This window comes from Anolis sagrei, chromosome 3 (genome assembly GCF_037176765.1).
Source record: "Anolis sagrei isolate rAnoSag1 chromosome 3, rAnoSag1.mat, whole genome shotgun sequence".
NCBI lineage: Eukaryota > Metazoa > Chordata > Lepidosauria > Squamata > Dactyloidae > Anolis > Anolis sagrei.
Genome location: NC_090023.1, coordinates 121,290,021 through 121,314,503, shown reverse-complemented (window position 1 = coordinate 121,314,503; position 24,483 = coordinate 121,290,021).

The window sequence follows — 24,483 nt, the reverse complement described above, 5'->3', positions numbered from 1 at the left end:
GAAATGTAGTTCCAACTAACTACTTGGAAGGGGATGGAGCCAGGCTCTTAGCACTGGCCTGCCCCCTTCCTCATTCTTGAGCCAAACGTCGACCCACCACTCCCGCCCATTAAACAGTATATTATGGTTGCCATTAGGGGGCCAGGTAGGATTTTTTTCCCTCTTATGTTCTACAAAGGCTTTTTGCCTACCCCATACTGTTGCCAGGCAAATTGGGATGGTGTGGCGTTAAATAGGTGGTCACGAAAAACAGGAAAAGCTAAAATGTGGTGTATGCCCAAGGCACCCCCTTCAGGTGTGAAGGCCATTAACTAAAACACTCACCTAAGGTTCAATTTGATGAGGTGAGGGGAATTATAATGGCCTAGAAATAGGAATATAATCTCAGATACACTGAGAAAAACTTCTCCAACACATTTCCTTCAGAGGTTGAGCGGATTGGGCATCCAGGGGACCCGGGGGTTTCACCCTAACCAGCCAAGAGGTAGGCCAGACAGGGACGCTACCTCGGTTTTGCCACCAAGTTCAAAATCTAGAGATTGAGATCCAGTCAAAGTTAAACAGGTAATAGTTAATAAAAGTTGCCCAGATTTAAAACCCAAATACTAATGTATGGCCTCGTTATTTCGGGGGTTGGCAGGCAGTTACATTAGTGCAGCAAAGTTTTAAGATCCCTTTCTTCATGCACAACAAAAAGTCTGTTGTAATTCTAAATCCTGCATATGTGATATAAAAGATTTTGAAGTTCAAAAAAAGGTAAATTGGCACTAGTAGAACATATGGATTTCACAATGCTGTTTCCTCATTGCGCTTGCCCACATCCTATCCTCTTACCCCATCCAAGTATATCTTTGCTGTCAGAGCAGCTCTTCCATCACAGTGTTGCATGGATGTATTCTAGGTGTCACTTGCCTTCTGTTGTGGCAATGATGCAGTTGACATTCTTCCAAATGTTTAGAGATCTTCAAGAAGAATATTGTCCTATAGCAGGAATGAACCCCTTCAGTCCTTATCATGTTTTAGCTTTCCTGAATGACACTTCCACCATTAGCCCTAAATGTTACCTGTGGGGTGTGAGAGGAAACCAATTTCTGGTTCAAAACAAAAATGATGTATAGTGAGGGAAAATGCAATTGTACTTTAAAGTGTATTTTTAAGGACTGTACTTTTAAAAAGTGCCACATCTCATTGCAGATTGTTCCATAAAGGTAAAGGTTTCCCCTTGACATTAAGTCTAGTTGTATCCAACTCTAGGGGGTGGTGCTCATATTCATTTCTAAGCCAAAGAGCCAGACTGTAGACACATCCTAGGTCATGTGGCTGGCATGACTGCATGGAGCTGTTACTTTCCTACTGAAATGGTACCTATTTATCTACTCACATTTGCATGTTTTTGAACTACTACGTTGGCAGAAGCTGGGGCTAATAGCAAGAGCTCTCCCCATCCAATGGATTCAAACTGCTGACCTTTCAATCAGCAAGTTCAGCAGCTCAGCAGTTTAACACACTGTGCCATCAATGCCTCTAGTGCCGAATAATTAAAATAAATGAGAGGGGGAAAATGAAATACAAAACTCAAGAAAACACCACCATTAACAAAGCATGAGCCATGAAAAAGGGGGAAAATAACTAACATGTAATTAAATTAAATTTCATTGACATGTCAAAGAGCAGAGTTCAGAAACCAGGTACATCAATTTTGATTGCTGAGAAAATTTATGTATAAAAGGTTAGTTCTTTGGACAACTTGAGATCTAGCCAATCCAAGTTTGAGCAATTCCACCTCCCTTTCAGGAAAAGAGAACACTCACAAGTAGATAAGTAAGCTTTTAGCAAATGTAGAAATATCAGTAAAATGAGTAATTATCTACAATTGTCTTAACAACCATGGTGATCTGAGCTAAGCCTAATAGTGCCAAGAGGAGATTTAGAACTATGTACAATTGACATTCCCTCTCCATTTTTCAGGAGACATGCCTTTGAAGGGATGGGAAACAATTAGCGTCTTATAGCTTCCAGCATTGTGTTATTGTTATGCTTGGTCTGTTTCTTTTGTTAAATAACAATAATAATCTTGTTATGGCAAATACGTGAAAATCTGCTTTGAGCATACATTTAGATAATGAATCTTCTTGTCTCTCCAGCAGCAAACATGATTGTTTACTTTATATTATTTTTTGCTCACCATGACTGTAGCATTTGGATAGCATTCTGCCTCTCCCTCTCTCTTTCTCCGTATGTCTCTCAGTGGTAATATCAGAATTAAAAGGAAATCTCTCTCTACCACAAAAGTTTTCAGCTGACATGCTCACATCCCATATTTAATAGTCCATCTTGGGAATAATTACTGGAAATGGGCATCCAAGGGCAATAATTGTCTGCCACTGTGAATTAGGGATGCCACAGGTGGTGTTAATCATTTGGAATGTATTGGAGGGGAAAAACTGCCAAGGCAGAAGGCTGCTTAAGCTTGATTTGTTGGAAGTATTGTTGCCGGACGCTTGGAACATCAATTGACTGCAGGAGTGTGACAATGCACATTCAAGTTGAAATAAGGACAGAAAAGGATGGAAATATAAACAGAAAGGCAGATATGAGTTTCACTCTTTTATGTGCAAGTTGGTATTCGAGTCCTAGGATTCAAGTGATATCGGAATTTAGACACTGTATAAGTCAACCTCATGTATAAGTCAAGGACAGGTTTTGGGAACCAAAATTATGAATTTTGATATGACCCATTGGTAAATAGAAGACAAAATTTAGGGGCACATAACACACAAATCTTTTTCTCTCTTATTCAAAATGTATAGAGGAAACATACTTAGGAAGAGCCAAAGAGAAAAAGCAGATCTATTTCAGGGATGTCAGTGGGGTGCATATGTAAATTGCATTGCTGGTCTTAAAATGTCTACACCTGTACAAGTAGGAAACAGAATATAAATGAGGAAAAAGTATGAGAAAATGTCTGAAGTAACTTGCCTCTATTAGGGAGCCAGTGTGAAGGTAGTGACAAGAGGCTGAAATGAGAAGCTCCCATCTCTTGCCCAAGCTGTCCCAGTTATTATTCACTGGCAAAAAATAATGCTGTCATGCATTACAAGCATGCTATTTTTAAAGAACCATTTAAGAAATGTGTAGAATGACCATAAATTTTCTCCCCCCAAAGGACTGCATTACAGATTACTCAAAAAAAAAAAATCAGAACATTAACATCACTGATGCCAAATGCTAAAAATTATACAGTTGTCCCTTGATCTTAGAATAAAAATAACAAGTAACTGTACTTCTAACATACCTTATGTTTGATGTGTTGCTTCAGAAATCAATTAATATTACTGATGCTAAAAATAACACAACTGGCTTTGTTCCTAGACTAAAACTAACAAATAACATTCCTTATAGCATAATTTATTTTGATGTCTTACTTTTAAGGTTTCTTTCTTTATAAAACCCCTCATTAAAAAGAAACTATCACATGGTATACTGTATTAGAGAATATGCATTTGCTTGCTTCCTACATGTGAACAGCCTACTATAACATTTAGAATTGAGGATCTATTAGGATAGAAATGAGGGCATCCAATATGAGCTTCAATATCTTCGTTAAAGATGTTACATAGCACTCCAAATCCCAGACCCATTGACATGGGTGCATCGACATTGGAAAAATGCTGCAGGTTGACTCCACTTGGACTGCCACAGGTCAATGTTATGACATCCTGGAATTTGTAGTTTGATGAGGTACCAGCAGACTTTGGCAGATAAGATTAGAAACATTGTAAAACTGCAATTCTCATTAATTTAGCTGTTTTGAGTCCCTTTCAGGGGAGATAAAGCAGGGTACAATTATTATTATTATTATTATTATTATTATTATTATTATTATTTTACAGTATGGAGCCATTGCAATTAAAGTGGTGTCAGATTGCATTGATTGTGGAGATACATTTCTGGACATATTGTGGATAACTAGGACCGCAGATAAGAGCATCCATGCCTGGTGAACATATGCTTAACCAGATAGGCCAGGACAAAGACATCCACTCACCAAGTTGAAAACAAGCCACAGAGGTTTGTTATGGTTTGGCCAAAAGGGATGCAAGTACAGCAATTTGCTTCAAAGGAACAAGCATAAAATCACAGAGAAAAAAGCAAGGCTTCTTATACAGCATGACAGCTATTCAAAACCCCCACTTCGCTCCCTGATAGGCTGAAAGGGGGTCAGTTTGAATCAGTGCCCTCATTAGCTGAGGGTGCTGCTGATGTCATCATCTCCATGTGGGGATTCCCTTACATGAGGAAATGTCAACTAAAGATTTGCTGGCTGGGAAACCAATCAACTGGTGAGACACCCTCTGGGAGGGGACATCCTTTGTAAACACAATGCCAGTAAAATGATAATGTGCTTTTCATTTGCTCAACAATCCAGTTCTGAACTCAACAAAGGTGTACAATTCCTGAGACAAAAGGTGATGATTTTGGCAAGCAAGGGTAGAGTTCGCAGTAAAAGGAATGTACTCTGAGCTTCTATTTCTGTAGTCCGCAATCTCTCAGCCTCAAATGGGCCATTTGAATAGACAAATATTGGTTATCATATCTGATCTGTCATGGGAAACTGTCTAACTCTGCACACACACGTGCACACATAATGGATTATGGCAATTGCTCTGACTTGGAACAGCCACATGGATTTGGCCAAACATTCCTACTCAGGAAATGCCCCAGCAAGGTTACAAAAAGGTGATTGCTGTGAGTTATGCCTTGTTACATTTTATAAGGAAACTCATAGTTTATATAGAAAGAATAGATACTAGATAGATAGATAGATAGATAGATAGATAGATAGATGATAGATAGATAGATACAGGTTAGACAGAAAGTCATAATGGGATTGTACAATAAAGTACTTGGCTATACAAGTGAGATGGGTGCTACTTCAAGATCACATGAAGGAGGTTAGATGAGAGCAGCTATTGAAATGTGTTTGATAATATTTGGGTTCAGGTGGATTAATCTTGTTTTTTCCCCCTCTCACCAGTATTGTTTCAAAAAGGGTTATAAGTGCCCCAAGGATAATAATGGTCCATGCTGTAATCATGACTTTGTTAGAACAATCATGGATATTGCCATAGTCTGCACTTTATCAATTTGTTTAGATGGTGGTATATAGATATCTAATAGTATGTATGTGTGTATGTCTGTATGGTGTATGTAATTAAACTACTGGAAAAGAGATTCTACCCAACTTTAGGAAGACATGTTCTGATGGTAAGAGATGTTTGACAGTGTAATACTCTGTCTTGGAGTGTAGTGGAATCTCTTTCTCATGAGGTTTTTAAACAGATACTAGATGGCCATCTGTCAGTAATACTTTGATTATGTCCCTGCATGTCTGGAGGCTGGACTGGGAGACAATTGTGATCTCTTCCAACTCCATAATACTATGATTATCCAAGTGCTTATGTATCATTCAATAACTCCATATTTTTGAGTTTCCAAACTCATGTCCCTGCACTGTCTTTTGTACTTTTATATCCTCATTTTTCAAAGCATGGCTGGTTCATCTGGTTCCTCCACCCTACAAGGAGAAAGTGTCTTTCCTTAATTTAGCAGTCTGTGTCTCTTGTTGACCTCTTTGCATCTTTCTGGCAGCATGACCTGGCCCTTCTTGGCATCTACAATATACTATTCTTCCATAGTGCAAAGTGCCAGAGCAAGTAATCAATTATTTTCTTCAGTGGAAAGAGACACAATTTCAAGAAAAGGACAAAACTTGCAAAAGCTTCAGTTAGCCCTAGTTGGAGTTGCTGGAAGCAATACAGGTTTGAATTTTACGCTCTTCATTCTTTTGCTTACAAAAGCATTCTTTTGTGGTCTTCCTTCATTCCAACTGAGCTTCTGAAAGACTGAAACAAAGTGGTCTGTCAATCATTTCTTCCAAATGTTCAAGCAAGTCCCAATTATGAGCAGTGTGTTTGAAAATAAACTTTCACATGGGATGTTTTTAAGTCACGTTCCAAAGGAGGCAGGAGCTGGAATTAAAAAGAAAGCTACCAAGTAAATTAGAGCTGGCAATTTTGCTCTTTTTTATATTGGGACCATTAAATAAACTGTGAAGAAAAGCATAAGAAGATAACTCTTTGATCACACTACCTAGTCCAGCATTCACTTTTCTTCAGCCAGATATTTCCACAAACAAGTGTTTATATTGACAGAAGCACTTTTTGAGGGAAAACATCTCCCAGAATTTTCTGCTGGGGGATTACACTATGTTACAGTTGAAACATGTTCTGTTCCTGGTTTGAAAGTGTTATTCCTGTTTAATTGTGCAATAATTACTCCAGACACTTCATTTTTGTGGCTGCCACAAACTATTTTGAATTGGTTGAGACTCTATGAGATATTCATTGAAAAACTCTAGTTTTATGCTGCATGGTTTCCTGCAAAAATAAAACTATTTTGTAGTTTTATAAACTTTTGTTATGTTTTTTTATGATAGAAACAATTAGGAAATTACATGTATAACCGAGGAACAAAAATTATGTTGCATTTTGTTATAGGAACTTCTCCAGGCTTTGAAATGGGGAATTCAGCAATATCTCTCCCTTTGTTTGTTCCTGCAGAAAAGGATGGTTGCAGACAAGGGTCTTTGATCCAAAGGGAAATGATATCATCATCATCAGGATTATCATCTTTCAGTACACTTTCTCTACATCCTGTATGTTCCCACCACTTCTTCCTCTTTCTTTCTCCACAATTATCTGAGTGTTATCACCAATACCTTCAAGAATGAGTCTTCAATTGCACATTGCAAATAGCCAATTATCTCAAACCAGAAGCTACTTGCAGTTTCCCAAGTTGCTCCTGACCCCCCCCCCCCCCAAATCTACTTGCTCTTTCTCTTCAAATTGCAATAAATTCTTGCACCAGGTACACATAAAGCTGTCTTACTCCTAACAGATTTTTTTTGCTTCAGATCAAAAAGTAATGTGATGATCACATTTTACTATACACCTGGAAAAGACATAGGACCCTTCTACACTGCCATATAAGATCCAGACTATCTGCTTTGAACTGGATTATATGGCAGTATAGAATCATATAATCCAGTTCAAAGCAGATGGTGTGGATTATCTGCTTTGATAATCTGGATTATATGGCACTGTAGAGAAGAGGTCCATATCAATATCATATATAGGGCTCTGCAACAGGGTAGAAGAAGCTGCAATGCAACCTGTAGGGAAGCTAGAGTAACAAAGTTGGCAGGAAGGTGGATAGAAGTACATCAGAGAACAATATTAGACTTGTTTTGTTTCTTTGAAGGGAAAATGTTGGGAAAACTTCCAATGTTTTAATACATATGGTGAACAACTTGGGTCCTGTGTTGGAAAAATATGGATAAGGCATGATGGAATTGGAGTGTAACTACAAAGATCCATGTAGCTCTACTGCTGGTATGTGTGGACCAAGGATGTACTTGCTACTCCAGCTTCAGCTATGTGCCTGTGCATTATGCACACATAGCTCCACTATACTATACTGGAATGAAGGCAAGATCTTGAAAATGATAAGAACTAGACATGTCTGTGGGCAGTACTATGTAGAGCATCTTGCCACATGTATTTAGGCTTATATGTAGAACTCCTTCACAGTTTCTAAATGTACAGTTTGGATTGAGGCAGGTTTTGCAGTACAATCACCAAACATGCTCTGAACTGACGAATGGGTTGCTTTTATATATATGTGAGGTTTATGTGTGTGTGTGTGTGTGTGAGGTTTTTTACATTAATTTATCTGTGTATATTTACACTGAAAATATATTTGTGAATTTCAGAGATCAGGGAGCTGCTGTTTAAATGCTTAGTGCAATATATATTCACTTCTCTAGCTACCAACAGAAGAGGTACTGCATTTGTTCAAGAAGCAAATCTCTCTGTGTTGTATGTTTTATTCAACCCCACCATCAGGACTTCCCATGTTTCCTGGTTTCAAAAGCAACCAGCCTTTCTACTTGGTGCATTGTGACAATTTCAGATTCCTGCATAATGGAGTATGCATATGTGCATGATTTTTCTAAAGTACTTATTACCCTGAAAAGAAAGCTACAGATCATTTAAATATGCTACTTAGAACTCAGGTATTGAAGTAAATGAAAATGGCATTCACTTTCCTGTTTATATTTAATAAAGTATTCTCCATATAACCACATTTATTTGTTAAAGATTAGTTTACCCCCTCTCCTTTAGTAAAAGAAGGATTTTTTCCCCTAATGGCCTCAATGACAGTCATTATGTAAGTGAGAAATGTGCCCTAAAAGCTATTTTTATATGAATCTATGAACATAAGCTTACGAGCTGTTTTTCAGAAAAGGGGTCCATGTAATTGGTTTCCTATGGATCCATGATCTCATGATGCCCTCATGCTGCCATTGTTTCAACTGCACATATTTCTGCACTGTTCTCGAGAGACTAGGTAAGAGAGAGTGAAAGAAAAGCACTGTAACAGCTGCCTCAGTGTATTGCTCTAGACTAGAATTTTATTTTCCTTGTGTGTATAGAATTTTGCAGGGGCTTTCTGAATCTCATTGGATCCCAGAGTCCTATCATGCTAAACTTTAATTGCCATGACAACATTATGTGGAATTCTGGTATTTGTAGTTTAGTAAGGACCAAGAGTTCTCTAACTGAGAGTTCCAAATGCCTCTCCCGAAATGGCAAATCTCAGGGGAGAACATGCAGATCAAGAAAAGGGCTCCACAGCCACCTACAAAACCACTGCCAAGACATCAGACTTGGAGTACCATCATCCTCGGGCTATGAGGGATCGCCTAAGTAAATAATAATAGTGTAGTGTGATGGGGGGGGGGGGGGGCAGTTAAAGAAGCTCAATAGATTTTTTTTTAAAAACCCTCCTTATTCAATGTAGAGTTACAAAGCAACACTTGATGTGGACAAACAAGTTCAAACCTTAGTTATGAAATTCCCATGGTGCACCCTTCAGACCCGTGCATAATCCTATACACATTTCAAGGTCATAAATAATAAAGAAAATATTTGTACATTGGCAATAGTGCTTTGTGAAATAAGAACTATTATGGTAGAGTTTCAAAGGAGGAATCAATTAGCTCATAAATGGTAGATCCCATCATGTGCCCAACATATGAAAGAAATAATAAAATCTAATTTCATACAGAATTTTTGTTTTAATTTAAATATATACACTGGAGAAAAAGAACTCAAAGGATGATACTGTAAGTGAGATGACAATGGCTGAACACAGACAGATGTTGCAAGCTGGATTGTAGCTCAGATTTGGAACTGGGCAGATGTAGGGTTCTGATAGAAATCATTTGTACAATATACAGAAAGCATGCAGTTTGCACAAAACACACTAGCTAACATCACTTCTGCATAGTATAAATAACTGCCAGTGGAGTTGCAGTCTGCTTCCATTATGCAACCACTATCCTGAATAGTAATGTAATGCAATGCATGTGCATGTGCATGAGTAAAAAATGTGCATACTTGTCACCAGCAATGTGCAATACTATCACCACATACTGTGACAACAGTGTATACAGGAAATATGCAGAGAAGTTGAGTATATGGATCAGGCTGTCATCACAGTAGTCCTTAAAGTCAAATAAAATTGTCTAAACTGTGTTTCTCAAAATAGATGTGACAATAAGTACTTTAGTGAGCAAATGTCAGGTAAGTGGCATGTTATTCCAGGAAACAAAAGTAATTGCCATGACAGAATGACCGATTAGTGGAGGGTTATGCAGGGAGAAAATAAAAGAGGGCAGGATAACAACAACAACAACAACAACAACCAGATGTGAATTGGTTAGGGAAATGTGAAACATTAAATTGTTCATGAAGGACAAGGGATTTCTTATCCTTCATTGTCCCCATTAGCTTCCAAGCACAATTCAAAGTGCTGGCTTTAGCCTATAAAGCCCTAAACAGTTCTGGCACAGTTTACCTATTCAGACGTATCTCCCTCTATGAACCATCAAGGACCTTAAGATCATCTGGAGAGACCCTGCTCTTGGTCTCACTGCCTTCGCAGTTGCATTTGGTGGGGACAAGAAACAGGGCCCTCTCCGTGGTGGCCCCTTGGCTGTGGAACACCCTCCCTAATGAGATCGGTTCCACCCCCTCCCTGCTGACCTTCCAGAACAAACTCAAATTCTGGATGTGGGATCAAGTGTTTGCAGAATAGACTGATTTGCTGGGAAAGACAATGTTTTAATGGACAACAATGGACTGTTTTTAGGGTGACAAATTGAACTGGCAAACTGTTTTAATGCACTATATATTTATAACTGTCTTAATTTGTACTAACTGTATTTTATGCTAGGTTTTATTTTGTGCTGGCATTAAATAGTGTCCGTTGGTAGCCATCCTGAGTCCCTCTTCGGAGGTTGAGAAGGATGGGATATAAATGTTCCAAATATAAATAAATAAATAAATTTCAAATATCTGTATAAACGGAGTATAGAAAAATAGAAAACAGAAAACATCAGCATCTATGAAATCAAATTAACTGTAGACCAGTGGTTCTCAACCTGTGGGCCCCAGATGTTTTGGCCTACTACTCCTAGAAATCTTAGCCAGTTTATCAGCTATTAGGATTTCTGGGAGTTGAAGGCCAAAACAATTGGGGACCCACTGGTTGAGAACCACTGTACTATACAGTAATGGATGCATTAATACTTCATCACATGCACATCAGGATGTGATATCTTACAACCTCATCAGATGGGGGAAGAATCAGTGTCATGCTCCACTCCACCACCCCTTTAAGCATGGAGCCCACCAGCTCCCATTACACAATGTACTACTACTACCAGTGTGAAATGGTCCTTACTGGTAAGATAAAGATTCCTGGTGCTAGACAATGTTGCAAACCAATTTGATGGATGTTTGCCACCACAGTGGTGGAGTGCTGCATCCTGGAGACACAGTAATCATAAGACAGCCACTGTTTCGTAGCTCATAGCATCATACAGAGGTGTTTAGAAATGTACCACATATTTCATGCATAATGCCCTTCTTAAGGAAAGGGGGATAATGAATGAAATAAGTCTCCTTAACCTTTTTTGCCTTTGTTCCTTGTAAATGTATATAAGACAGAGTCCTTATATGTGGGATGATCAGTCCAGTACACACAAAATCCTCTGGATATAGCAGAAGTGCTTTTCCATTCATTTCAAAAGAAAGAAGCATCTTTAAGTGTTTGACTGTTGTGAATGATGAATATCCTTAAAGGGAACACACACACACTGGACATACTGGGAATTGAAAATTAGCCTGAGATTAGTTACCACATATAATTCTTTGTTCTGCCATCAAGAGTACTTAAGGAATGCCTTTTATTGTGGCCCAAAACATCTTTGTAGCCCCACCCACCAAATAAATTATGTTGTTTCTGGTAAATAAATCACCCCAAGCTTTTTGACTAAAAGGGACCATTAGAGAATACAACAAATCAGCTGTCTTCTGAGTCCTAAAAGCTTTTGAATTTCTGCAGCCAGCTGAGTAATTTTATCTACTCAACTTCTCTAGCTGTTTCACAGAGCATTCGGCAGAGAGCCAAATTCACACTGAGAACTCCCTCCCCAACCTCATCCAACTCACACTGCTTTTATCGGCTTACATAGGCGCTCAACCACATGATCCGTTAGCCCAATCTAAAATCTGTGTGAATCAAGTAATGGGATTTTAACTCACCCATTCCCTTCCAGAAGCTTAGTTACAGAAGATGGCACTGGAGAACTCCACTTGATGCCTTAGTCAAAGGACAGTGATTGCACCAGAGGGTAGATATTGCCTCCCACATAATTTGATGTATACATTTACCTTCTAGGAAAAATCACCCAAGTGTTGGTAATACATTGTTATCAAATTGAATTTAATATACAGCTTTTTAAAATTTACCACACCATCAAATCTCCCTCCCTGTCCTCCCTCAATTCTTCTAGAAACTTTATCTGCACTTCACCAATAGATAAATTGCCCTATACATTTGATAGCGGCTTTTATATTATAGTTATTTGACTGCATTATTATATTTAGGACAACAAAGCTAGTAACAAAAAGATGTCTTAGTTTGCTTCTAATTGTTAAACATAGTTTATAACAGCAGGTTAACCTTGTAATTAAGCCACAGTTATTGAGTGCAACAGAAACACAGCGTAAATGAGCACAATAATGACTTCTAATTATAAATGGCTTTTAGTGCCATCAATAAAAAGCAAGGGGTGGTATATATTAATTGTGCTTCAAATTTCCAAATGTATAACTAATTTGGAGTGTCTCAGCTTTTACACTGTGCATCTCAGGGGGGTTTGCTCAACTCTCAGTTAAGTCATCAAGATAAGAAATCTTGTAAAGTAGCAGGAAATCTTGAAGAGGCTGGCTTCTGTATATGCTTCTTGCAATTTTACATGTATCTTCATAAGTTTGAGTAAAAACTTTGTTCTTTCTAAATAAATAAAAGCAATTTATACAAGACAGGTTGGGTGTCATGTGGCCCTTCAGATGTTGCTGCGATCAGCCCTCATAACAAATGAGGGGGCACGTGGAGTGGTAAACCAACAATATCTAGAGAGCTACACAATTCTATCACTACCATCACAGCATAGGAATGGTCCAGGGATCTAATCATGTTCTTATACTATTACCATATGACCACTTACCTGAGTATAAATCTCAACAAATGCAGTTGGACTTATGTCTTGAGTGGGATCGTGCTATTATAATGGGATCCCCACTATATTTAAGAACAGGTCTGTCAGTTTCGTTGATGTGTGTTTTCAAGTCATTTCTTCTGTCCTTCTCTAAGGCTGAGAGTGTGTGACTTGCCTAAGTGGTTTTCTTAACTGAACATGGAATTAAACATTGGCTTTCCAACACTACACTTTCCAGTATACCTGCCTTATGTATGATTTGTCTGTTTTTCCAATTGTTAGGTTAATTAGTAAGGCCTGGTAAATTGCTACGACTGATTTGTGTTTCTGAGATGCAAGAATCCCTTCAATATTCCTAGAGCAAAATCTTGTGTAATAATTCATGCTGGAGAATATGTCATTATTTACCATACTAGATATTTTCTTCAAGCTCTTTGCCCCACAAATCCTGGAATGTGGCAATGCTATGTTAATTTTCTCCCAGAGAATTGAACCCTAAGGAGAGGGGAGAGAAAGAATACATGTTACAGTGTATGTATCACAGTGTGATTAACTGGGGTTGTTATTCAACACATTGTTCAGCCACAAAGAAGTTTTCCTACAAATACTGGGATGTAGTAGTATTACGTCTCTCCCAGAGACTTGAACCATAAGAACTGAGGAGGGGGCAAAGATGGAGAGATCATGTTATGACCAACTATACATCTCATTCATTGCATTGAATGTTTGAGTACTCCCAGCCACGAAGAAATTTCTACTCTCTTTCAAATCATATTTCCAGAAATTGAAGTCTTCCAAATGTGTTGTGTTGCACGTCTCCTCATGTCTAGGTGGCATGGTGAATAATGGAATTTTCATTCCAAGGTGGGATCTATACTGCCATATAATACAGTTTGGAATGACATTATATAGTTAGTATAGACTCATGGGCCTCATCATACTAGAGAAAAATCCACTTAAAATCCAGTTCCTGCCTCATGCAGAATTCTGGGCTTTGTACTTTAGGGAGGAGCCTTTAACAGCCTCAATAAACCACAAACCCCAGAATTCTGCAGGAGGCAGAAACCAGATTTTAAGTGGATTTTTTCTTTAGTGTGAACTTTATATAATGCAATTCAATGCAGTTAAACTACATTATATGGATCTACATCAATCATATAAGGCAGTTTCATACCACATTATATGACAGTTTAGATCCAACCCAACAACTTCCAAGCCTCCTCCACCCCATATGGATGTCTGAAACCCACAAACACTTTCAAGAGGGGAAAGAAAAACATGGATACTGAGTATGTGGATAAGGAGGTTGTACTGTGTGTTTGTGTGCATGCACATACATATGAGAGACACAGGTATCCTTTACCAACTAATATTTCTTGGAGTAGAAGAAATCAATGGAGTAAATTAACAGTGACTGAGTTTTATTAAGGATTTTTTTTCATCACTGGTTTTGTTCTGAAAAATGAAAGATAGTTGAATGCCTGGTTGATAGTTTATTGCAAAAGCATTCAGCAATGCCTGAAGAGCTAAAGGCCTGACTATTATTTACAGTGCTTTTCACCTATATTTTTAAGGTGTTTACAAGATGTCCATTTCAAATCATAGCTGGTTGTCAAAGCTGAAATTTTATGTTTCATAAGTGTGAACAACCTGTTTGTTTTCTTCAGCTGCTCTTATATCACAAGTTGCAATCAAACTGGAGTAATCCTTCATTTCACATTTTTGTAATGACCATAACTATTTCTATCCCCTCCACAATATGCATTATAAAGCATTTTGGAAATGAATTAAATGTATGAAGCTTTTTTTAATACTTAAGGCTTTCAGCCCGCAAGTGGTAAGAAGCAAAAGGTTTCCTGTACCTCTAATAGTTGTGTAAAACAACAGATTTCAGGAAGCATAGTTTGCCACACAAACTACCACTGTTGCAATCCCTTCTTCTTCTCGCCTATTAAAAGATGCAAAACAGGTTTCACATGCGCACATCAGATGGAACTAGTAGTTATAGACAAGCTATAACTAGTTTTACCTGGTGTATGACTGTGAAACAAACCAAAGCAGATCTTATCATGGGTTGTACACATGATAATCTCATTGGAAAAAGGGAACTTCCGGTGGACGAAAATGGTGGCAGGAGCGGCTTGCTGAGGGCTCTCAGCTAAGCCACCCGTTATCGACCGATCGAGAGGTGAATTCCCTCTCCTCAGCCCACGGATTGAAGTGGGCTGAGTCGCGGAGCCAGCGGACCTCCTCACAGACCCCGAGAGTACCCCCACCCTCAAGGAGGGGGTGACGAGTGGGTCGTGAGGTGCAGGGTCGGGCGAGCGGATCACGAACGGGAAGCAGGGAAAACCCCCGCAATTACTGCCCCGTCGTCCGTTTTATCAGACCGAAGCAAGCGGAACGAACAAAGAGCCAGGCAAGCTGGCACGGAGCAACGTAAGTGCTCAAGAAAGAAAATTCTCTTACTTTGAGATAGCGCTAATCTCCAGACCCCGAAGGGGGGGGGAATAGAGAAAAATAGAGAAAATAAGAAGTTTAAAACAATTATAGAAAGACCTTTGATGAGATATTGAAGGGCGGAGGAAGTTGGAAAATATCAGTGCAAAACCTTGACCGGATAAGAAGAATTATAAAGGGGGGAAAGGAGTTCAGACGGCATAAAACCCCATCTCCCGCCCCCCCCCCATCTTTTCCCTACTGCTCTACAAGAATCACCATAACGACCTGTGCCAGAGATAAAACATACGTTGGGTGACATCAGGAAAGACAACATGGCGGGTTAAGAAGAAAGAAATAAGATCTCCGTATTGCTGACCTTGAGGAGCTATTGTTGTGTCTACAGAAGACTCTTCTTGTAAACATCCCCGCATGGCCGCCACTTAGAAAACGCTGACGACCGACGACTTCCGGGGAAAGAGCAGGAACAGGAAGTTACGAAATAAAACTTAGATTCTATAGAGGTAGTAAAAGTCTAGAGAGGTGGAGATAGTCGTGTGGCGGCGAGACTAAATCCAAAATAATAAATCACAATAGAGCTACTAAATACAGACACCGGGCCCGGAAGAGAAGAAGACGACGGCGGACCAGGACGAGAAGTTGACGGGCAGCGGACCAGGAGGAGAAGTAGACGGGCGGCGGACCAGGACGAGAAAAAGACGGGCTGCGGACTAGGATGAGAAAAAGATGACTGCTAGAGCTGACTAAAGGAGAAGATTGCTTTAAAGAAAAGGGGAAGAGGAGGAACCTAGCAAAGCAAAAGAAGAAGATTTACCTTACCCAATATAAACAAAAACAACAATAACAATAATAATAATAATAAAATTTGGAAAAAAAAAAATAAAACAAACAATTAATAAATAAATTAATAAATAAATTAATAAATAAACAAACAAAATAAAATAAAAACAAAATAAAACAATCAAATAAATATTTAATTAATTAAATAAATATATAATCAAATAAAAGAAAAAAAATAATAAACAAATTATTTAATTTATAATTAAACGAAAAAAAAAAATTGAAATACATATTACATTATTGAGAAATCAACAAAATTTATCACATCCTACCTCTCCTATATTAGCACCTCTGCAGAGTATAATGGCAACCTCAAAAATAAAAGATCCTAAAATTGCAGCCAGAAGAGGCTCAGGCCAAGAAGAACTTCTAATGGCCATGACACCTAGTACAGCCGCCGCACCCTCTACGATTGGTTGGAAAGAAGTTTTAAAGGAAATACAAAAACTTTCAGAGAAACAAGATGTATTACAAAAAGACTTTGAAAAAAGATCAATTAGACATGAGGAACAACAAAAACTGATTAGAGAGGAGATGATAGGAATTAAAAAAGAGATAAAAGAAGACTTAGAGAGGATGAGCAAAGACATAAATGACTTAAAAAAAGACAAAATAAAAATAGAAAAATCCCAAGTAAAATTGCAGAAGAAGATAGAACATCTAGACAATAAAAACACTAAGTTAGAAAAACTTCAAGAAAGATTTGAACAAAATGAGACTGAGTATCAATTGAGATACCGAAATGTAGCAGAGACAGAAAATGAAGATATCAGAGAAACAATAATTAAAATAACAGCAAAACTACTGGAATCCACAGAACAGGAACTGGATATGGGAATAGACCGTGTTTTTAGAATCCAAACCAACTATGCGAAGAAAAACAAAACTCCACGTGACACAATAGTAAAATTCGTTAGGAAAAAGGTGCGAGATGAGATCGTAAAGCAAAGCAGCTTAAAACCAATTTTTCACAATGACAATAAGATCTTGATATTAAAAGAATTCCCGGCTTCAACTTTGAACAGACGACGAAAATACTTTTTCCTAACTGATGAACTTAAACGTCTTAATATTAGATTTAGGTGGGAGAAGTATGAAGGCATAATGACAACCTACAAGGAGGAGAAATTCTGGCTCACCTCAGAAGAGAAGGCCAGAAATTTCTATAAAAGATTAGAACGCGACAAATTGATAAAAACTTCTCCAAAATCAGCGGAAAAAGGAAAAAAGCCAAAAAGGAAGAGATCAAAATCCCCAGAACTACGTGGCGCTACATCTAGTATGCAATCGACGAACGAGGACGGAGACGACGAAGAGGATGTAGACGAATCGGAAGACGCACAGATTACAGAATAATATGACAGACTTTAGATACCAAATAAAATGTTTTTCAAATAATGTCAATGGTTTAAATTCTCCCAATAAAAGAAAAAGACTTTTCAATCAATTAAGACGTGGTAAATATAACATTATAGCGCTCCAAGAGACACATGTTAAACACAAACACATTTCTTATTTAGAACAAAAACAACTTGGTAAATTGTATCACTCCTCGATGGACGAAAAAAAAAGGGGGGTTGCCCTATACATAGATGGAAAAATACCATCAGAACTTTCATTCAGGGACCAGGATGGCCGAATAGTGGGGGTTAAAATAACGATTGGGACAGAGACTATCATGATAGTTAACATCTATGCCCCGAACGGAGCGAAAGCAAAATTTGCGAAAATCCTTAAGGATTATTTATTAGACACTCAAACAAACCATATGATGATTTTTGGAGACTTTAATGGCATAATGGACAGAAAAATGGACTCGACGAAACATCAACGAAAACATAACAAAGAAACACAGAGCACGCTGCCGAACTCCTTCCACTCACTGATAAAAGAATTTAATATGGATGACACTTGGAGAATTCATCATCCAAATGAAAAAGATTTCACATTTTATTCAAATCGTCATGCTAGCTGGTCCAGGATAGATATGATTTGGACTACAAAGCTATTAACATCTAAAGTAGATGAAATTAAAATTCTATCAAGGGATCAGTCTGACCATAGCCCAATTACGATGTTAATAAATTATAAAAGACCAGCAAGGAGATGGAGATTAAACGAAAATTTAATAAAAACAGAAGAAGATATAAATAAATATAAGAAATACTCACAGGAATTTTTTGAAATAAATGATACAGAGGAGGTAAAAACACAAACGGTATGGGACGCATATAAAGCCGTGATGAGAGGTTTACTAATCCAACACAATACAATAAGAAACAAGCTTAAAAACCAACAAATAAATAAGGTAGAGAACGAAATTCATAAAAAAGAAACCGAGTTGAAAAAAAACCCAGGGAAACAAGAACTTGTAAGTGAATTGATTATTCTTAGGAAAGAAAAACATAGTTTGGAGATAGAAAAAATGGCTAAACACTTAAAATATCTTAAACAAACATCTTTTGAAAACGCTAATAAGATAGGACGATGGTTAGCAAGGAAGTTGAGGAAGAAAAAAAATGAACTAGGCATAAACAAAATTAACATCAATGGACAGACAATAACTACAGAAAGAGACATTTTGGAGGCATTTCAAGAATTTTATCAAAAACTGTTCAAAGAAGATAACATCGATAAAGAAAAAATTGCGAAATACCTAAGCGACCAAAAACTAGATAAAATTTCAGAAGCACAGAGAGAAAAATTAAACAAACCTATTACTCAATTAGAAATCAAGAAGGCAATTAATAATTTGAAAAGTAACAAAGCCCCAGGGCCGGACGGCTTCTCCGCGGCATATTATAAAATAACACAAGAAGAAATTCTACCTATATTACAAAAAATGATGAATAAAGTTCTTAACGACCGGGAAATCCCAGAATCATGGAAAGTGGCGGATATCACTTTAATTCATAAAGAGGGCACAGACCCTGAAGAAATTAAAAACTACCGCCCAATCTCTTTGTTAAATACAGACTACAAAATCTTTGCGAGTATCATGGCGGACAGATTTAAAGAATTTCTAGTAGATTGGATTGGAGAAGACCAAAATGGCTTTTTGCCTAGGAGGAATATTAAAGAGAATGTTAGGATTATTATTGACTCCTTAGAATACTATGAACATTACCATCAAAAAGAGGTTGCTTTCTTAGCGATAGACGCTGAGAAAGCGTTTGATAATATGAGGTGGGACTTTGTTAAAATGTTATGCCAAGAAGTTGATATTGGGTTTCATTTTCAAAACGTAATTGACACCATACTCGATGAACAAAAAGCCAAACTGTGGATCAATGGTACCAACACGGAAGAAATAAGGATACAAAAAGGGGCAAGGCAGGGTTGTCCACTGTCCCCCCTGATCTTTATCTTTGCGTTAGAAATATTACTGAGAAATATCAGAGAAGATAAAGCTCTGAGAGGGTTAAAAATAGATAAACAAGAGTATAAGATCAGGGCTTATGCGGACGACTTGATAGCCATAATTGAGAACCCGAGACACAATATTGAGAGCTGGATTGTTAAACTGGAAAGATACGGGGAAGTAGCTGGTTTTAAAATAAATAAGACTAAGACAATGATGCTGACTAAAAATATCTCCTCAGAGAAGCAGACAGAGCTCCAACAAAAATCCGGAATTAAAATAGTAACCAAACTCAAATATCTAGGAGTGTGGATTGCTGCAAGGAATCTCCATCTATTAGAAAACAATTACTTAACTAAGTGGAAAGAAATTAAAAAGGAAATGGAAAGTTGGGAAAGATTAAATTTATCGCTGCTAGGAAGGATAGCGGCAGTGAAGATGAATATTTTGCCTAAGATGTTATTTCTTTTTCAAAACCTACCTATAATTAGAAATTATAAATACTTCAAAAACTGGACTAAAGATATTTCAAAATTCGTGTGGAAGAAAAAACAACCGAGAATCAAATTTGTCACAATGATCACACCAAAGAATAAAGGTGGTTTTGGCCTACCAGATATGAAATTATATTATGAGGCAGCGGCATTATCTTGGATAAAGGACTGGTCCACTTTGACAAAACCCAAGATCTTAATCTTAGAAGGATTTGATTTGAGACAAGGGTGGCACAATTACCTTTGGTATGATGGTGCCCAAAAAGAGAAAAACTTTGGGAATCATTTTGTGCGTTCAGCATTATTAAAAGTTTGGGGAAAATATAAAAACTATCTTTATCAGAAAACCCCTCTTTGGGTTTCGTCTCTTGAGGCTAGACAAAGGAGATTATTAGGTTGGTCTCATTGGCCAAAATATAGCGATATACTTTATAAAAAAGGAGATTCATTTGAATTAAAAAGGCAGGAGGATGTTACTGCTCAGTTCAAGAATATATCATGGTTTCAGTATGCACAAATTAAAGAAGCATATAATGTTGATAAAAAAAGACATTTTGCAGACAAAGAGGACTTTTGGGGGAAAATACAACAATCAGAAAGAAAAATAATTTCAAAATTATATACTAAACTGCTGGAATGGGCCACAGAAAAAGAGGTGATAAAAGACTCAATGATTACTTGGGCTAGAAATATTGGAAGATCGATCTCCCTAAAAGAATGGGAACTAATTTGGGAGAAAAGGATAAAGTATACATATGCCTCGGACTTACAAGAGAACTGGTTAAAAATGATGCATAGGTGGTATATGACCCCACAAAAATTAGGATTAATGTACAAACAAATAAACATAAATTGCTGGAAGTGTAAAAACCATGAAGGATCTTTCTACCACATGTGGTGGTCTTGCGATAAGGCAAAGAACTATTGGAGAATGATCCACTTAGAATGCAAAAAAATATTACAGACAGAATTTCCTTTACAGCCGGAATTTTATTTACTAGGGATGTTTGACTCAGACCTCCTTAAGGATGAAAATAAGGATAAGCTTTTTACTTTCTTCACCACTGCGGCAAGGATGACTTATGCGAAGATGTGGAAGCAGGAAAATGTACCGAATAAAATAGACTGGATTGGTAAAATAAAAGACATTAAAGATATGGACGAGTTAACATACTGGCTCAGGCAACATAAGGGCCGAGCAACTAAACAAACAGACTGGTCGGTCTTGCAGGATTATATAGAGAATAAAGACAATTGGATTTGAAATAGAACAAAAGGAGATTAGTAGATTTGGAATGAAAGTCCTTAAATAAGGCAAAGTTGGACAGTACGGTTTATGCCATAACAAAGTTTGTAAGAAGAGGGATTTAACAGGTAGTTCAAAGTAAGAAGAATGGAGGTCGCCACAGGGTGTTGGGGCTCCTGGGGGGAACTTATCTTTTTTTTTTTTTTTTTTTTTTTTTTTTTTTTTTTTTTTTTTTTTTTTTCTCTTTCTCTCTCCCTCTTTCTTCTTCTTTATCTCTCTCCTTTCCGTTCTATATTTTATCCTTTCCTTGCCGATTTAGATATTGAGTATTTACTTGATGTCTATGAGGATACTGATCTTATTTTATTGTATTTTGCTTGAAAACTCGAATAAAAATTATAAAAAAAAAAAAAAAAAAAAAAAAAAAAAAAGGAAAAAGGACACCCCATATCATTGGAATTCTCATTGGACTAAAAAAAGTCTCACAACACACATAAAGCATATCTCTTTGTTCTAATTTATGTGGGTTAAAGACCAAACTAAATATTATCATTTTATAATCCGTGGTGTTACACTGCCAATCTTCTGGATAAGAAATCCATATTGAATTGTGCTTTGCTAAGCATTAGGTTAATCCAACTTGCAATGTAACACATGGATGATTAAACATTCTCTCCATTTTTGCTTTACTGTTGGAAGAAAATGTGAGAAGGGCAGGAAAACTGCACCTACACAAGTCCGCACAACTCTGAGCTAAATGCAACCAGGAAGAAGATATGGCTTTCCACTTTCTTGAGATAGAAAAATGTGCCAACATAGATCTTCACTGCTGCTGTTTTTGTAAATGTGAATTCAGATTGTCTGTATTGAACTTATAAATAAATTGGAAAAATGGCATGTTCTCCTCTAAAATAAACCACTAACACATAAAGAACCCGTGATATGCAAAGGACTGTGTTGTGTCTCCCTGCCATGCATCAGTTGCAGATCAAGAATCTTTTAGAAGAAGAAGGAATCAGTCATAATTTAACACCACCAGAAATTTGCCTGGAAGAGTCACTCTCTAGTTTTATTTTCTTATAGATTCAGACCTAAATAAATAAATAATTAAATAATGGAATCCTTTTTGACAAATTATGAAAAAATATGAAAAAATTGCACATTTGACAGGTCCTTATCAGGTAACAATTAAAGGAGAGCTGAAATTCTTAGATTTAAATATCAATAATTTTGTTGTCTGAAGAAAACATGAAGATATTTATATATTGTCTAGTGGACCACTGTTCATTACAGATTGCAGTTTCTTCGGGGCACATCAAGCTGCCCCCAGCTCTGCCTGGCACAATAACTTTCCCTGTCCCCTAAAAGAAGTTTTCCTAGTCTATTCTTCTTAGCATTCATCCAAAAACTAAGCTTAGTTTAATCAATGTTACTTATCCTTTGAACAAATGAATTCTGATTCTGGGTGCCAACATATTATGTGTGCATCTGTTGCTCCATGCAGAAAATGTTTGCTTCCAGTACTGCTAAAATTCATTAGATGTTTGCTATTGGTTTCAACAAGAGACATGATGTAGTTTTTTGAGTGCTGGACTGTGACTGCGGAGATCAAGGTTTGAATCCCATGAAACCACTAGGTCACATTGGGAAGTCTTTCAACCTCAAAGGAAGGCAAAGGCAGATCCCCTCTGAACACATATTGCCAAGAAAATAAATATTGCCAAGCAAATTTGATAGATTTGCCTTAGGATTTATATACGCCAGAAATCACTTGAAGGCATACAACAACTATTGGTTTCAAATCAAACAAATTATATGCATTGCTAAAGTCCTACCCAAATCAGTTTAGGTGAATCTCAGTTGTGAAAATACAATACATGACTATCAACAGAAGAAGGGACAGAGCTAAAGCTAAGATAGTGTTATCACATCACAATGCTGTAGAAATCTGAAAATGTTCACTTGCTAAACTGCCTCTGCAGGTTCAGCTTTTCCAGAACCTTAATGTTAAAACATTTGGGTTCCCCTTCCAGCCACATAGGATGGAAAGTGCTATTTGTCCACCCTGATGCACTGAGACCAAGTTCTGGGGGCAGAGCAAAACATATAGGTGCCTGCCCCTCTCAGGTAACAATTTAATAAAAGTTGCCCATATTTTGCCCAACACAGTTGTCTGGTCTCGTTATTTCAGTGATGGATGGGCAAATTCCATATTAAGAACCCCTAATTTGTAGAAAATAGTAGGGCTATCCAAGTGTGTGATTATACTGGGTATCATCCCTGTTTTTGGTTGTTTGTTGTTGTTGGGTTTTTTTTTGGGGGGGGGGGGGGTTCTGGTAGGAAGGATGGTATTGTTGGAGTTGCCTCCTCTCCCAGGACATGCAGTGAAGACATGTAAGTCAATGGAGAATTTCTATAGAAAAAAGGCACAGACTCATTCATTGTATTATTCAAGTAACTGTCCAGATGTCCAAGGAAAAACTCAAAAAAAATGAGGCAGATATATCAATCTCCAAAGGGACAGGGCCCAGCATTGAGAAAAGTCCTGCATAATTTGGAATAATAACATCCAAGTGTGGAAGTGGTGGCAGTAAAATTAAGAGTGGGTTTGAAACTAGATCCAGCAAGTTTACTCAATGTTCACTGAAACTTAGATGTTGGTTATTGTTGTGGTTGTACCACTGTCTGAGGTTTCAGAGGACATTTTGCCAGCATCTAAGGACTCACAGGAGCCTGGTTCTGTTCCTGATGGAGCGGAGGATTCTGGGAATGCTAGGCCAGCAATGGATTTGCAGTTGGAGACAGATTCAGAGGCTGACAGACCTGAGTTAGATTTCTCAAGAGAACCAAAATCAGTTCTGATCAAAATGTGGTAAATGCAAACGTGTCTCCTCACTCCCCTGTTTCTCCTGAGTTAGATAGGAGAAGAGCAATTTGTCAACAAAGACAGGCAGCTGAATGGAGGTGCTGCTCTCAGTGCCTGTTAATGAGAAGGGGCCCTGCAGAGAGTTCCCAAGGAAAGTGACATAGTTTCTTAAGTATAAATGAAGTTTGATTTGGGTTATTCCTTAGAGATGTCAACATCTGGGTTCAAGTTAGAAGCTTCCAGTTCTTTTCTCAAATTTTCCCAGGTCTCCTGTATCTTTGGATTCATGTTATAGCAGCTGTGTATTTTTGATCTCTTGTGTTTTGTGAAAGACTCCAGTTTAAAGATCTTCCCTGCTTCTTGGATTTATGAATTGTTGTTTTCAAGTTACTTCAAGTGCCTTATTTTACATGGAATATATTTTTCATTGACTTTGATTCTTTATCTATTTTTGCTGAAGCTACATTTATTCATTAATAAACTGCCTTCCTTAAAACTGAGTTCTGGAGTGTGAGATTAGTT